The 16,076-nt window shown below is 50.8% G+C and overlaps 1 long non-coding RNA gene across 1 annotated transcript; it reads right to left on the reverse strand.

The window, feature by feature from the left end:
• Window positions 1–426: 426 nt before the first annotated feature.
• Window positions 427–15,316, reverse strand: LOC140915075 (uncharacterized). Its single transcript, XR_012160092.2, has 3 exons — window positions 14,367–15,316; window positions 8,932–9,344; window positions 427–1,945 (listed from the first exon to the last, which is right to left on the reverse strand). It is a non-coding gene; the product is annotated as an uncharacterized LOC140915075 (long non-coding RNA).
• Between the last annotated feature and the right edge of the window lie 760 nt (window positions 15,317–16,076).

A 16,076-nucleotide genomic window follows, 5' to 3' on the forward strand; every position in this document is an offset into this window, starting at 1 on the left:
TCTGCTTTAGACAGGTGGAGAACCAAGACACAACCAGACAAAGGCTCAAATTCTCAAAGGTATCGCAGTTCCTGCTTCATGGAAGTTAGAAGCCTAAATACATTTGTGGAGCTGAGCCTAAGCCTCTTGCCCCCAATCACACAAGAAGTCAGGGGTGGGGCCAGGAACCAAACCCTGGTCACCTGAGTCCAAGGTTAGCGGCCCAACCATTGACCCAGACTTCCTCTTCTGAAAGCAAAAATGCAGAAAGAAGGAAAATTCTTATGGCTTTAGTTTAAAAAAAGTCTCACTTGAGATTAAGTTCTAATGATAGTTTATAAAGGGTTAATACACGATTAGGTGTTTTAATAGATGGTTGATCAAACAGAGTCCAGACAAGACAACAGGTGTCTTATTGCCGGGGCATATAAACATTTATAAACACCCTCCACCAATATGCTTCTAAACCTCCATGACACATCCTGCTCATGGGGGTGACATGCCGATCACGTCTGTGAATTATGTATTAACTCTTTACAAGCCATTTATAAATGGAACCTTAATAGTAAATGTGATAAAAATATAAGGGTCAACATTTAGAGAGAGCCTGGGTTGGATGGGCAGCTTGGAGGTTTCCCTGTGGAAATCTCTGTTTCTCTCTCATCAGGAGAGGTAATCAACCCTGCCTGTGTTCACCTGCAGTCTCATCATGTCGGGTGCCTCAAAGGGAGGTGTCATTGTACCATCTGGAATAGGCCTTCCTAGGCCAAGGAAAGCCAGACAACTCCAAAACAGAAATCAAACACAAATTTTTAACCACTGGAACAAACTACCAAGGGAAGTGCTGGATTTATCACCTCCTGAAGTCTTCTGCTCAAGACCAGAGGCCTTTCTGGACCATATGCTTGAGTCAAACACCATTTATTGGGCTGAGATACAGGTGTGACTGGGTGATATTCTCTGGTCTGTGCTATACAGAAGGTCAGACTAGATGATCACAATGGTCCCTTCTGGCCTTAAATGCTATGAATGTATGAAAACATCTTCTGCCGCTGTTTTGAACTCGGGTGCCTCCCTAAAGCCCTCTTGCCGAGTTTCGTCTTATTATTTGCAACACAATTTCCAATCAAAGCACCCCGATGACGCCTTTGAAGGCAATGACTGGCATTCCCATTGCTGATCGTGTTCCCAATGCCTCTTGCTCCTGCTCCGTTGCCCATAAATCGTCAAGGCAGCCTCCCATGCATCAGAGAAGACCGATCAGCGACTTGTTGGCTGGCTCAGAGGCCTAGGACGGAACTATTTGCCAGGCATCTACAAATTCATTCTGGTTTTGATTATTTCCCTTTTGTTCTTTAAAGGACTCTCACGGTATTCTTCACATTAAAAAAAGTCTTCTCCCAGCTCATTCCATGGGAAATGCCAGACTGGAGCAGCTCTAGGGTCCATGTAGTCCAGTGGCCTGGCTCTTGCTGGAGTCAGCGATGTTTCACAGGAAGGTGAAAGGATTCCTGAGGCACACAATTATGGAAGAAGCCACTCACAGGAGAAGGTTCATCCAAATCCCAACCAATTAGTGACTGGCTTAGGCGTTGCTGCAGGAAGGTTCAATATCCCTTTTATTCATTTTAATCTAGTCTGGATAATCTCATTCTCCAGCTAAATAGATTATTCTCTTTTGAACCCTAGCAAGCTCTTGACTTCAGCATCCAGTGGCAATGAGTTCCACAGGTCAGCTGTAAGGTTTCCCGTTACTCATTTGCTAGGGCTGCCTATGAGGACTGAATTACATGCTTTGGATTGTTATTGTAGAGTCTCTCATGAACACTGGGTTTTACACAATAGTTTGTTGTTGTATAGTGGCTCACAAATGCACAGTTGAGCAGTGGAGGGTGTTTCGTGTGGGCTAGGCATGCACACTCCAGGGTGTTATCAGTGGGTCGCTCCTGCATATTGGGCTGCTGCCCTGGAGTATGGGAGAAAAAAATGGTTTCAGTTTTCTAAAAATCACCAGCTACATGAAATTTGCAAACAAATCTAAGAATAAATATGAAGCAGGTTACTATTTAAAGTGCCCACTCAGGCTCAGAAATAGCTCACCCCAAAGGTGTTTTTGTGCACTTCTCCTCGAATTTGTATTTGGAGAATTTTTTTGTCCATGTGTTGATTCGCATTTTCCTCCATCACGAGGTGTCGTGACTCCGAGCTGCCCTTCCAAGCCGTGGTCCAGAAGGCAATCAGAGATAAAGCAGGAGCAATTGGAATGGCCTTTGGGTTTCAGAGTCTGTGCGTGGGAGTGGAGGGTGGGTGGGGGTGAGGCTTAATTAGCTGCAGTTTGTTTGAAAAAAATGTCAAGCACTATATGAATGCTGAGGAGTGTAACAAACACGCACGCTGTCTGCTTGGAACGTCATTGCAGGAAGGGGGCTGGAACGCCAATCACCTTGTTCCAAAATCCCAAGCTACTGCTACTTGAGCCGTAGGAGAACCTCCATGAATGTCTACCAGTACGGAGCTTATGAGACACAGCAGAGTAATACCACTTGTACCCAGCAGCGAGCTCTGCCACACATACATACATATGCAAGTGCATTACCATGTTCTCTTAACTACTGTTAGGACAATTCCCCTTTATAAACTGGTTGTAGGCTAAATCTACAGGAGCGAGTTGGGCAAAGGAGGGAGCACGTGCCAGGAGAGTACAACAGCTTTTATCAGTGTCCTGGATGCTGTGTTGAGAGATTATGGAGAGAACTTTAGCACTCGGTGATAGGTCACAGCATGCTGCTCTTCCCCTTCGTCTGGGTCTGAGATCTGTGCAAGGGGTTTTCAGAAGAAGAATTCCTTGTCCCCCACCACGTGCAGTGGAATTGCTGAATTTAACGACAGCTCCCACAAATCCTCTTTGGTTTGCAGTGCAGCTCCCACCAGGGCAATGAGATTTTGCCTTTAGCTGTTTATTTTCATTGCTGGTTGCGCTTAGCAGCAGTGACACATTGGCCCAAAAGCCCGATTAGGCCCCGAGCAGCTCCAACTTCACCAAGCAACATACCTCAGCCCTGACCCGAAGGGACCAGCTCCAAAGAGGAGAAAATAGTTGTCTGCTTGGCAGATTTGCTTGAAAGTGACATGGCTGGAGCAAGCGGGAGAGGGTGATGAGGACAGCTGCTCACTAGGATCTGGCCTGAGGATCCGACCAGCATCCCACAAAATACTCTGATCTAGTCTATTGAAATAAATAGATTCCCCCGCCTTTTGAGTAGGGACCAACAGGAGATGTTTGCAGCTATTAGTTTCTCTCTAAAGTATGAAATACACTTGGGTCTCAGCAGCGTATTAAGCCGTGAGTTGTAAAGTTTTTGGAGCAGTAATCATGCTAATGGGGCTCACGACTGCTCTAAAAATAGATAAAATGGTGGCAATTGAAGTGCACCGGGATACGACATGCAATGCCTCTGGATGATATCAGATCGATTAGTACAGCACGGTGAACTCTGTACGCTACACGTCGCAGGCTGCGGAGTGGGTTTTTTTCTTCCTGATGGTGAGGCGGGCAAGGGTAGATAAGATCAGAGAAAATTGAGAGAGAAAAACAAAAATCTACCACTTCACCATCGGCACCCTCTCTCGGATGGGTCAGGATTGTCCCCTCCGGTTCAGAGGCAGTGTCGTCTCCACTAGACAGAGACTCTGGAGACTCAGGGCGCTATGCCTGGCTTTGCCGGGCTTGGCGAACTTTGACCTTTCTTCTGCTGCTCCTTTCCTTGTCTTGCGCAGAGCGGGCCTCTGGCTGTATAAATAATCACACAGTCTCTTCTCCAGTGCTTTGATCAGTCTATGTTTAAATGATTCAAGCCGCTTGCTTTAGGCAGCTGTTCAGCTGCCTAAGAGATCTCACTGCTAGGAATTATCCCTAAGCGTCACCCTTTGTTTTCCTTTTTGTTCCCATTGAGTCGCCTTGGGACCAGTTCTCGGCCTGGATGTTCAGATTGTATCGGCAGAGCCGTTTCTATGGCGCTCTCCTGCATACACCTGCTCTAATCCACTCACTTTTTGGTGAATGATTTGTGGTTAGGGTGTGGTAAATTTGAGAAAATGAGAGTTATGGGAAAGCAAATTACAAATACTGTTCCCATGCGGTGAAAAGCTGCACTTTGAAATCTGAGGTTTCAGAGTAACAGCCGTGTTAGTCTGTATTCGCAAAAAGAAAAGGAGTACTTGTGGCACCTTAGAGACTAACCAATTTATTTGAGCATGAGCTTTCGTGAGCTACAGCTCACTTCATCGGATGCATTCAGTGGAAAATACAGTGGGGAGATTTATATACATAGAAAACATGAAACAATGGGTGTTACCATACACACTACAGTTACCATACACACTCTATGTATATAAATCTCCCCACTGAATTTTCCACTGAATGCATCCGATGAAGTGAGCTGTAGCTTACGAAAGCTCATGCTCAAATAAATTGGTTAGTCTCTAAGGTGCCACAAGTCCTCCTTTTCTTTTTGAAATCTGAGGCTGTCCGCGTTGTCCTCGGGCACAGCTGGAATGGGACAAGGAGGACGTGTTGCCTTCTACTGGGCTGGCCCCACTGGCATTACCATTGGCATTTTCACCCCCATATCTTCTAAGCCAGGGGTTCTCGCACTGGGGGACATGAGGTTATTATGGGAGGGTTGCAAGCTGTCAGCCCCTGCACATGCCGGGGCTCCAGCTGTCAACCCTGCGTGGGGCTGACAGACGGAGCCCTTCAGAGCTGGGCAGCTGGAGAGCGGCAGCTGCTGGTCAGGTGCCCAGCTCTGAAGGCAGTGCTACCCCCAGCAGCAGCGCAGAAGTAGGGGTGGCCTCGTACGGGGGGGGGAATTGTCACTTTTTGGGGGTGGTCGTCACAGCCTGAAATATTTTCAAAGGGGGTCCCAGCAAAAAAAGTTTGAGAGCCCCTGTTCTAAGAATAGTAAGAGAGGAAGCAACATGGGCTAACAGAGAGTGCCCTGAGCTGGGACTCTGGAGATCTGGGGTCTATTTCTGGTTCTGTACCCTTGGGTGAGTCATTTCCCTCTCCTTGTCTCTGTCTAGCTTGGAATTTCTTCAGGACTGAGACCCTCACTCATGACAAATGTACAGTCCTAGCACAACAGGGCCTCTAAGAGCTACTGTCGAACAAGTTCACAATATAAACAAAAATGCTTTCCCCCTTCTTTATATTATAGCATCTACCTTTGGTAGCACCAGGGGCACTGCCCTGGAGCAGAAATACGCTTCCAAGTTTTCCTCGTGTCAACAGGGCCTTTGAGGCCGAGTGTCTCAGTCTGGTTTGAAAAAAACTGCTTTTGATTTCATAAAGGCTATGAGTGTTTGTGAATCACTTTTTACTTTACTTTTGCAAAGTAAAAAGTTCCATGAAATCTACAACGAGGCCCTTAACAATGGACGAAGGGCACACGTCTTCTCACCGAGCTGCAGGCATGCTGCTTAGATTGTGGAGTTACAAACTCCCCTGATCAAAGGCCCCTACATTTCAGATGGTAAGATCTGCAAATGTATTTTCTCTTTTGTTTTTAAAGCTAAGAAATCAAATGCAAAATACTGTAGTAATGGAATGTCATGCCTGCACAATTAAAACCACAAATTTAGTCTGGAAAGACCAAAGATAATTCATAAGATGATAGATTTTAAGGCCAGGCGGGATCATTAGATCATCTGGTCCAGGGGTAGTCAATAGGCAGACTGTGGGCCAAATCCAGACAGCCAGACACTTTGAACAGACCCCGAAATCTTTTTATTTACTTATTATCATCATGACTGTTCTTTTTTATTATTCTTTTCTCGTGAGTCTGGACCTTGACTATACCTTGACCAAGAAATTTGGACCTTGACAAAAAATAATTAACTACCCCTGACCTCCTGCATAACACAGGCCCAAGAATTTCACCCAGTCATCCCTGACTTGAGCCCAGTAACTTGGGTTTGACTCAAGCATCTCTTCAGGAAAGGCATCCAGTCTGAATTGAAGGAAAATCCACCTTTGCAATGGTAAATCCCCTATACATAGGAAGTGATTTTATTTGTTTTGCTCATTAACCGGTTAAAACAGATTCACCTACTACCAAGCATGCATCTGATGAAGTGAGCTGTAGCTCACGAAAGCTCATGCTCCAATAAATTGGTTAGTCTCTAAGGTGCCACAAGTCCTCCTGTTCTTTTTGATACTACCAGTGAGTTTGTTAAATCAACTGCAGCTCATGAAAGGAAATGTCCGACAGGAAACAATGCTAACGCTATTTGGCATTTCTGTAGCACCAAAAGCTCACAAAGTGTTTTACAACATAGACACACAAGAATGGCCTCACCCACCTCTGAAATGCAGCCAGCTCTAGGGTGGATCATTGCAGCTGTTTCAAAGCACATGGCAACCACAGGTTAGGACACTGAGTGAAGAATACATTCTCCAGTCACTAGTGCTGGATGAATTTGAGAGAGGAACAATATTTAGCTCTTATGTAGGATCTTCTGTCTGGAAAGCTCAAAGAGCTTTAAAGCAAGTAAATAAGAAAGAGAAACAAAGGATACAGAAAAACAAAGGGACCTGCCCAAAGTCACAGAGCAAGTCAGTGGTAAAACCCAGGTCTCTTGTTTCCCAGTTCAGTGTCCTATCTGCGGCCTCTAGGTTTAATGCTGCTTAAAGGCCTGAATCAAAATCCTGGATCCAAAGAGCCTCAAAAGTTTGGTGAAACATTAATCTCCCCACTCAGACTACACTGGAAGTATGGTGAATTTGGCATCTGGCTATCAACATGGCAGTTTGGGTCCATTTCTACATATGGACCATGTGTAGGCTTGGCAGAATTAATTTTTTAAATCATTTAGACAGATAATATTGATGGTTAGTTTGAAGCATTTTTTCCCCAATTTTTATCGATTTAAATGTTCATGGTTGTGGTCAATTTATTGGGGAGTCAGACAACAGGGTGGATTAGGCGATAATTATTCCATGACAGCAGAAACTGATTTCAAAAAGAAAACGCTTTCTAACCGCTACAGCACAAATGGTCACCACCACGTGTCAAAATATACAAAGTTTTACTTATAGCCTTCAATCCAACTCTACTAAGTTCTCAAGCAGCAGTTCTCTTAATTGAAATGTATAGAGAGGCAAAGTATTATTGACGGAAATATTTGTCGTCAGTTTGTGCGTGCGCGGTGAAATCGACGTTCGACAATAAAAATCCAAGCCTAACTATTTGCATTGAACACACGCAGAGGGTGAGAGAGGCGTGTGTCTGTGTGAATTAACCCCAAGGTAGTTTTGCAGTGAAGTATTGCATTTTCCGTATTGTACCTTTTAGACAAATTCTGAACAGCAATAGACCAAGGGCTAGTTTAGGGGCATTTCCCTTCATAGCATATGACGGCTGAGCCATGATACTATCAACCCCCAAAAGCTACTATTGGTCAGAAGTTTTGAACACACAATGAGAATCGCTTGACTGACAAGCCCTTCTGACCAATTGTTTCCAGAACTCTGACTATAGCAACTAATTGTTTAGTTTTTCATTGTGGAAAAATAAGCATATCAAGAGAAGAAAACGATGCAATTTACTCGAGGGGCAGCGTTGCCTCATGGGCTGTGCAAGGAGCAGGAAGCCCTGGGTTCGAATCCCACCACTGCCACTCACTCCTGCAATCTCAGCCAACACCGTGCCTTTCTGTGCCGCAGGAGCTCTCTTAAACCATGCTCCCATGACCAGTCAAGCTACAGAATTCATCAAGACTTATGCAGCTAAGGAGGCAGCACCCAGTATATTTCAATCAACACTTGGTGAAATTTACCCTGATCTGCCTCCAGCCCAAAAGCCACGCAGCAGCAGCTGCTGCCTGCCTGCTTTCCGTTTCCCTCTTCCTTAGGCTACTGATGTGGGCAAGGTCAGCAGGTGCCTGATCCTGTTTTCATAACAGTCTAATCAATTCAAACTACTGCCCTCACCCAAGCTGGGACCTTTCAAGAGCTGATCAATTACACGCCAAGTTAAATCTTTCATCATCTGCTAGCTGGGACTGGGCCAGTGTCAGGTTTACCTGGGGGAATCAGGGAGGATACCCCAGCTGTGTTTGCATGTGCTCAGCGGCAGGCTGTATGGTGGGATGGGTAGGGAGGCGTGGTTAAGGAGATAAACTCCTGTTTCATGAGGCGTGCAAAGCTCTGGGATTTGGTGCTGTCGGAAATGGAATTAATATAATCATTTCATTCATTACTATCAGCAGAATTTCTGGCTCCGTATCACGCAGTGGATACTCAAAGGGCACGTGCGATTGGAATAGAGAGCTCCCAGGGGTGGGGCCATGCTGGAACATGCCACATTTCAGTCTGGTATAAAGTGAGATCCCCCAAATGATCCAATGCAATGCTAGAGAGTATTAGGGGCAAATAATGCTGATTGCTTTCTGCGCTACTCTTTTTGAGGTGAGGCAGCCAGAACGGAAGGTGGCATCCCAGCTGAGGTTTATACAATGGCAAAGGGCTATGAAAATTACTAAGGGGCTCAGAAACGTTTTCATAAGAGGAGAGAGTGGAAAGATTAGGTTAGTGCAACAAACAGAGGACATGTAAATTAAATAATGAATGGGAGAGAAAGAAGGCTCCTGTCCAGTCCCTCGTCATGTTAGAAACAAGGAGACAGTCAGTTACATTAAAAGGTAACACATGTAAAAGACAGCGTGCCGTGAGCCTGTGGAACTCACTGCCACAAGAAGGCAATAATGTAGTACTGGATTAAGATTGCGGAGATGTGCAGGACTCACTGGGTAAAAATCTCTGGCCTTCATTACACCAGAGGTGAGAGAGTGGGTAATCAAAATGGTCGCCTCTGGCCTCACAGTCGATGTACAGGGATACCGAGAACAGCTGCGTTTACACTAGCTGGGATAAAACATAAAATAAATACAAACCTCATTCTTCAGAGCACAAAACAAGCCCTGGCTGGCAGGGGTAAGGAAAGACAGGTGCTCTCCCACTCCGTTGGGGTGCTCGCACACTTCCTCTGGTTCCATAGCGCTGCTGGGGACAGGACACTGGACTAGAGGGAGCCCTGCTCTGATCCACGACGGCAATTCCCATGGAACTCTGGGCACCGGAGCTGCACCAGGGGGCCCGCTGTTCAGTCAAATCTCTCTAGTGCTCTCTGGCTGGTGCTCTCTCTTCTCGTCTCTCCTTGGTTTCCCACCCTGCCGCCTGTGCATGGCCAGCTGGCTGGAGAAGGGCTGCACCGGTTGGAGCGTGGCTCTGGCGAAGCCGGCGTTCGACGCTATCCAGCACTGCACCCCAGGGCTAGCAGGTCACGGCGGTCACTAGAGAAGATGCACTGCAGGGGAGGGAAACCAGCATGCAATAAGAAAAGAATGCCAGCAGGCCCAGGGCAAGCAGTGTGGCCCAGGGGCCAGGCTGTGTGCAGAGCAGTCTAGAAACGCCATACTGAGCAGATGCAGAAGGGGGAGGGGAGCCCCTCCTGCCTACAGGCAAGCAGCCTGGCCACACCCCTGTGCAGCTGCCAATCATGGAGGCAGGAACTCACAGCTGCAGCCAATAGGGGAAAACAAGGCCTGCTATAAAAGGAGAGGGCTCAAAGCAGGAAGAGAGGCAGAAAGGCCTGGGAGAGTGAAGGGGTAACAGTACCAGGCTGCCTCCAGAAACAGCCCACGGAGACTGACACACACCACTAGGCCTAATTAGGGGCCTGGGCCAAGAACTGTCCTGACCAGGGGCTAACCAGAGAAAGCCAGTCAGGGTGCAATAGAGACCCCCTGAAAGACCACATCAAGGATCAATGTCACTGCTGAATTAGGCCTCTGGAGACCTGGGTTGTAGTCCCAGCTGTGTGCCCTTGAGCAAATCACTTCTGCTTCTGTGCCTCAGTTTCCCTGCCAACTTTTGTTTGTCTAGTTGATTTTGCTTGGAAGCTCTATGGGACATAGACCGTCTCTCCCGCTCTGTGTACAGCACCTAGCCCAATGGGCCCCCTGAGCAATGTTGGGATTTCTACGCACTACTTTAACACAAACAATCATCGGCTAAAGCTGCCCCACGGGGTGGAGACTGAGTTCAGACCACCAGGTCTGCTGACGCTCCTGGCTGGATTTTCAAGAGAACTTGGCATCCACTGAGCAAAGCTAGCCTGCAAATCTAACCGCTCTCAAAAGGCGTGCGCCGAGCGTGGGTGTAGAGTCCAACCAAACATCCTGGTCGACGTGTGTCTATTCTGTTCAGAGCAGGGTGGGAATTCCCCTTACTTCCAGGCCAGGGATTGAATGGACCAGAGAACCTGAAATCAAGGAGGAGGGAATCTCACGTCACTGTCTCCCACGTGACACACGCTCCGTCAAGGCATCAGCCTTCGGGCCTATCCAAGCGGCTCCTGAACTGAGCTAAAATCACCCCCCCCGCCCTGCCCCCCAGCCGATTTTGTGCAAATCCCGAAGTGTGGCAGCCCGTTCCTGCTTTCCAACATATTATCCTTGGGATGAGGCAGGTGAACTGGAGCAGGCCAGGGCCAGGAGGTAAATAACAGGAAACAAAGAAAGCATTCGAGCTGACCCCAGCGGCCCAGCCTTCGCCTGTCTCTCGTGCTGTTTGAGTTAGAGTGAGTGATGAGGTGTTGTGGCAAGACAGAGCCATTTTTTATCCAACACAAACTTTGCTGGACAGATGGAGCCGTTGTTATGAAAGATATTCGGAGAATTCGTAATTGCTCTAGCTTTTGGGCATATCAGCGTCTCCGCGAAAGATTTCAGTGCCTCGGCAGCGGAGCGGGGGGAAGGGCGCCAAGCCCTCGGCTCAGGAGGGCGGCTTTGTATGGTTGCTTCATATGCAAAGCCAAGAGGCAGGTCAGGGCTCGGTCGGGGTTCCAGCTGCCCCCCCCCCGCCCGGTCACCCCCTTTCAGAGGCGATTGTCCCTGCAGAAAGGAAGGAGCGGGATCCCGGACTCAGCTGCTGCGATTTAGTCACAACACAGGTCCGGGCTTTTGAATTTGCGGGTGGGTGCTCCTCTCTGCCCCCCTCCATGTGAGCAGTGGGTGTGGCCTCAGGGGGAAGCAGCCACATGGGGGCGGGGCCTCGGGGCAGAGCATGGGCGGGGCCTCGGGAGGAAGAGGCTGAGCATGGGCAGGGTGGGTGGAGCAGGGGGCAGGGCCACGGTTGGGTCGCACGAAAGATTCATCCGGCCCCGTGGGTGCTGAGCACCCCTATTATTTTTGGTGGGTGCTTGAGCCCCGCAGAGTCAGCGCTGATGGTCACAAAATTGGGAATTGGTCCTGCTTTGAGCAGGGGGTTGGACTAGATGACCTCCTGAGGTCCCTTCCAACCCTGATATTCTATGATTCACAAGTACTAAGAGAGAGAATAGGATAAAGAGAGTCAGTGCAAGAAGCACGGGCCTAACGAGCTTGTGCTCAACTCCCCACCCCCTCAACCACTTTGATCCCCTTCCCTCGGTGGGTCTAATCCTGCAAGGTGCAGGACACCCCCTGTTGGTGACCGAGTCCCACTGAGTCCACAGGAGTTGAGGACGCCGAGCGCCTCAGTTCCTATGGACTTAGTCACCAATAGGAGGTGCCCTGCAAGCAGGATTGGATTGTAATATTTACGGAGCAGGGACTTGGGCTTCTTCATGTCTGTACAGCGCCTAACACCCTGCTGAGGCTACAAGCACACGCTGGGGGCTCTCAGACTGCGGCGTGCACAGCCCTGGCTGGTGATCCCAGAGGCTGTTGCCCCCCCCCCCTCGTTCCAAGCTGTTTCATAGCTAAAAATGCATGACTCCTTTCCCAACAAACGGCTCCTGTGCAAGCAGTTCCTGTGGCTGGCACGGGGGCCTCATGCAATGGGGTGCCCACGAAACAGACCCCACATTAAAACGCGGCCAGGCTGTGAGATTAAGATTCTCTTTCCCTTGCAAAGAAGACGTGGCTGCCACTTGGGCCCCCTGCTGATGTACCCCTGGGACGGAAGCTGCCCCAATGGGATGATGATCTGCACTGGGATTTTCCTAGGAGAATTAAGTGCCCAGCTCCTTAACAGTAACAGCTAGCCCTTCTCTAGCACCTCCTGCCTGAGCCCCTGCTTCCCTTTTTGGGTTCCCCGCAGAGAAGAAGTGAAAGGGACGTAAAGGGAGGGGTGAGCGCTCTGTGTAACGGGGAGGAGCTCTGGGTTTATTTGATCCGATTGGTGTGGGGCAGTTTGGGCCCATGTGTGCCCACTAGCGTCACCAGATGTCCCAATATTAGGGGGCTTGTCTTATATAGGCCCTTATTCCTCCCTCCCCTGTCCCGATTTTTCACACTTGCTACCTGGTCATCCTAGCACCCACAGCAAGATGTGGGAGCCTTTTTAGAACACGGGGAGAAAAAAAAAATGTAATAAGCACTTTGCAAAGCACTGCACAAAACTTAGCTGACCCTCCCCCCGGCAGGAAGCATAAGCCCCACCGAGCAGAGTAGCAGGCGGGGTGTGGGGGGTGATGTGCTTCCCCGCCATGCACCGAGCCAGAGGGTGGGCCAGGGTTAAAACTCAGGAGGCCCTGGGCTTTCAGCCTTGTGCTTTGGCCACTATCCACGCTGCCTTTAGACACAGAACAAGGGCAAGCGAGGAAGCACCGCCCAGTGCGTGTTCCCCAGCCCTTACCTGGACAGACATAGGGATGAGAGTCTGTGTGGTCCACTCGGTCCTTGGCCTGGCTGCTCAGGTTGCCTACGAAGGTGCCGATTGCCACCCGTGGTGTCCGCTAGCCTCTCCCTGATACACACAGGGCACCGGTAGCCATTGCTACCGGGTGGGAGTGGGTGAGACGGACAGCTCTGAACTGCCGCATCCAGCCCTTGAGCTACCCGGCCCCCACGCTCTGCTCTGCTCGGTCCACGAAGGAGGAGCAGCAGAGGGGGAGGCCGTGAGGTGAAAGCTGAGCGTGGGGTGGGTGGGAGGTCTCCAGGGAGAGGGTTTTGGAGTGCCGAAAGCAGGCAGAGAGATCCTGGGATCTATATGGCAGTTTTAAGGCCCACGGAAGTACATGCCTCCTTTGCCTGCAGAGACCCTGGGGGGTTTCCTGTCCCTTCTGCCCAGAGATCAGAATCTCACCTGCAAAACAAGTGAGCAGAAAAGGGGGCCAGGGCAGAGGCCAGGGTGAAAGCAGAACAAATGAGTGAGAACGGGCATCCCACAGCGGTCACCTGGCAGGGAAAGGAATTAGGTGTAAGCAACTGGGGCAAGGTGGACGCCATGGCCAGGGAATGGTTGCAGTTGTCCTGAGCAAACCCAGCAAGGACTAGAGCTGCTGGGGGCGAGTCCCCTTCCTTTTCCGGGGAGGAGAGTAAACAGGATTTCAGGGCTGGTTCCCCAGGAGCTGCCTGGCCATACGGACGTGGAGAACTCTCTGCGCTCAGGGACAGCAACAGGACACCTTGAACCCTCTGCACCAGCCCGTAAGGGCCACACTGCTACTTCCGCACCTGTTCAAACAGGAGCCCGCAGGCGCCCACGTGTGTACGGGCAGCACATACAGAAACACACGTGGGCGCCCGTGTGTACACCCGGGACCATAGCCATGTGCACACAAGCAGGTGTGAATGCAGCCTGGTGCAAACACACACACACAAAGCGGTGCACACAAGCACAAAGCAAGGCCTCACACGCCGAGATCCAGCCACAAAGAGGCCCGGGCATGTGACAGCAGCCATCTTGGATGACGCACCAAGGACCTGCAAAACTAAAAGTAGGAGCTGCTGCAGGGTGAGCTAAAAACACCAGGTTGCTTAGCTGAGGCTGGACCAGGCTCATCTCTTCTGTGGGTCAACCACAGAGGGGGCCCCAGCACACATGCCCCAGCGGGCAACACATGCCACACAGACGGTATCGTCTCCCTCTCACACACAGGGTTTTGCAGCCTCCTGTAGGCTGGCCTGTGATTTACCCATCACCCCTGCAGGATCCTGCAGCTCCCAGCACCGCCTGGCTGGGACTAACAGTTCAGAGCAAACCCAAGTCGGGTAATTTCTAAGTTCCAAGATCCCAGTCGTCGTGTCCTTCCTTAAGTCAAACCAAGGCAAATTCCACCTCCCTGGAGAGCAAGTAGCCTCCTGGCGCTGCCTTTATCCGCCACCTGGCCAGAGATCTCCTCCCCATGGCCTGCTCTCCCTGCGGGCAACACCCGCCCCAAACACAACCCGCTCTGCACCTGTCGGAGCCTGGTCGGGAAATACCATCGTGGCTGGAAACAGCAGCCACCTCCCCCCACCTCCACAATTCCCCACCCCCACCCCCGGTTTCCCGTGACTGTCACCATCTTGCCATGGACTGGGTGGGTATCCGCGTTTGGAGCCATGGTTGTTCCACTCACCAGCCAGCTGAGGGATCGTGCTGAGTGACGGGACGGAGGACTCCCTTCCCTCACCAAGTCCCAAAGCTCGGAGGTACGATCGGCGAGCCTTGTGGCATCCGTGAATCAGAGCTGGGGAGAGGGACTTGAAAGAGGCTCTTCCCAGGGGACTCCGAAGCACATATCAGATGGTAAGCTCTTTGGGGCAGGGAATTGCGCCTTCCTTTGGTTTGTGCAGCACCCGGCACATTGCGGGCACTGCCGGAAACGAATAATGAAGCCAAACTAAGCCCAGAGCTCGACCTCCTAAGTCGCTCCACAATCTTGTCATGAGCATTTAAACCCAAACAAACTCTGACGTTTACACAGGGCCTACATCAAATCAGTTTCTCTAGAAGCAAAGAGCTAGTTGTCTCCTGAGGCCGGTGATCTTGAAACCGACACTTGGATCACTACAGGGGGACCAGGAAACCAGCCCAGCTGGTTCGTTAGTGTCAGAAGTCCATCTCTGGTGAAGGGCACCCTGGAGACCTCAGGAACTCTGGAATATCCTTAGAGGAGGAACAACGTCAGGACAAGCCATGCTCGCCGCAGCCCTGGGCCGGAGGGGCCATGGATCGGATCTGGGAGGAGTCGGTCTCCGTGGCCTATTCAAATCCATGCTGAGGCTGCCAGCAAAGGGGCTGGTTTGCGCCAGCCGCGAAAGGTCCTCAGTCACCAAACCACCATCACACTCTGGCTCTGGGCTGTGAACCGGCAGCCTGCAGGGGAAACGCTCCCTATCCCCTGGCCAGCCCCCTTCTGTTCTTTCCAAGGCAATCTCAGAGCGACGCAGAAAATCCCATAGCCTGGGGCCAGTCGGAGAAGGGAGATGGCTCACTGCCATCCCTCCGCCCTGTGGGCTGGGAGGGCAGCTGAGAAACTGTAAGGGGCCCTCCTTTGGCACCAGCGCCAGGGTGGGGAAGGAGTGCTGCCCTGTTCCCAGCTGGGTGACTCTGCATCTCCTGTTACGGTGGCGTGACTCAGAGCCCCGCAGGAGTTCAGGGTGTTAATGCGTCAGCTCCTGCAGAGGCCGGGAGACATTCCTGAGCGCTGAGCCGCCGACCAGGCAGACCCTGACGCAGGCCCCTCCAGAAAGACAGTAAGAAAAGCACAGCACACACACTGCTCAGCAGCCCCAGCAAGGCCTCAGCCCCTGGGGCTGAGCAACCCATCACCTGTCCTGCGCCGAGGGCTGGCGTGTGGCCCCATGACCCCACAGAGCCAGTCCGACCACCTCTTCTGCCCTTCCATCCAAGCATCTCAGAGCACTTGATGGACATCAGGGGAGTAAGCCTCGCAACATCCCTCTTTTACAGGGGGAAACTGAGGCAGAGGGAGGGAACTGGTCCTGTCCACAGTAACACCATTCAGTTCTAATCAGATTTTAGTACCTTCCCCCATCCCTGCAGTATCAGGTCTAGATTTATTGCCTGTTAACATCAGCTGGCGTCCCCATCCGTGAATTCGGTCCAGAATTCTACAGAGCTCAGGGTTCGGGGGAAGCATGGCACGCTCTGGGCCCGGCTGCATTTTCATCATTCTCGTCATGGCACATCCAGCTCACCTACAAGCCACAGCAGGCGTAGATGGCTCCGCACAACAGTGGGCCCCGTGTTCCTCTCTGGCCTGAGCGGTGGGAGAGCCGGGCAAGAAGCTCAGGGCAGGGAGGCCTGGGAGAGACCCCGACTA

Source organism: Lepidochelys kempii, chromosome 7 (assembly GCF_965140285.1).
Source record: "Lepidochelys kempii isolate rLepKem1 chromosome 7, rLepKem1.hap1, whole genome shotgun sequence".
NCBI classification, from domain to species: Eukaryota; Metazoa; Chordata; order Testudines; family Cheloniidae; genus Lepidochelys; species Lepidochelys kempii.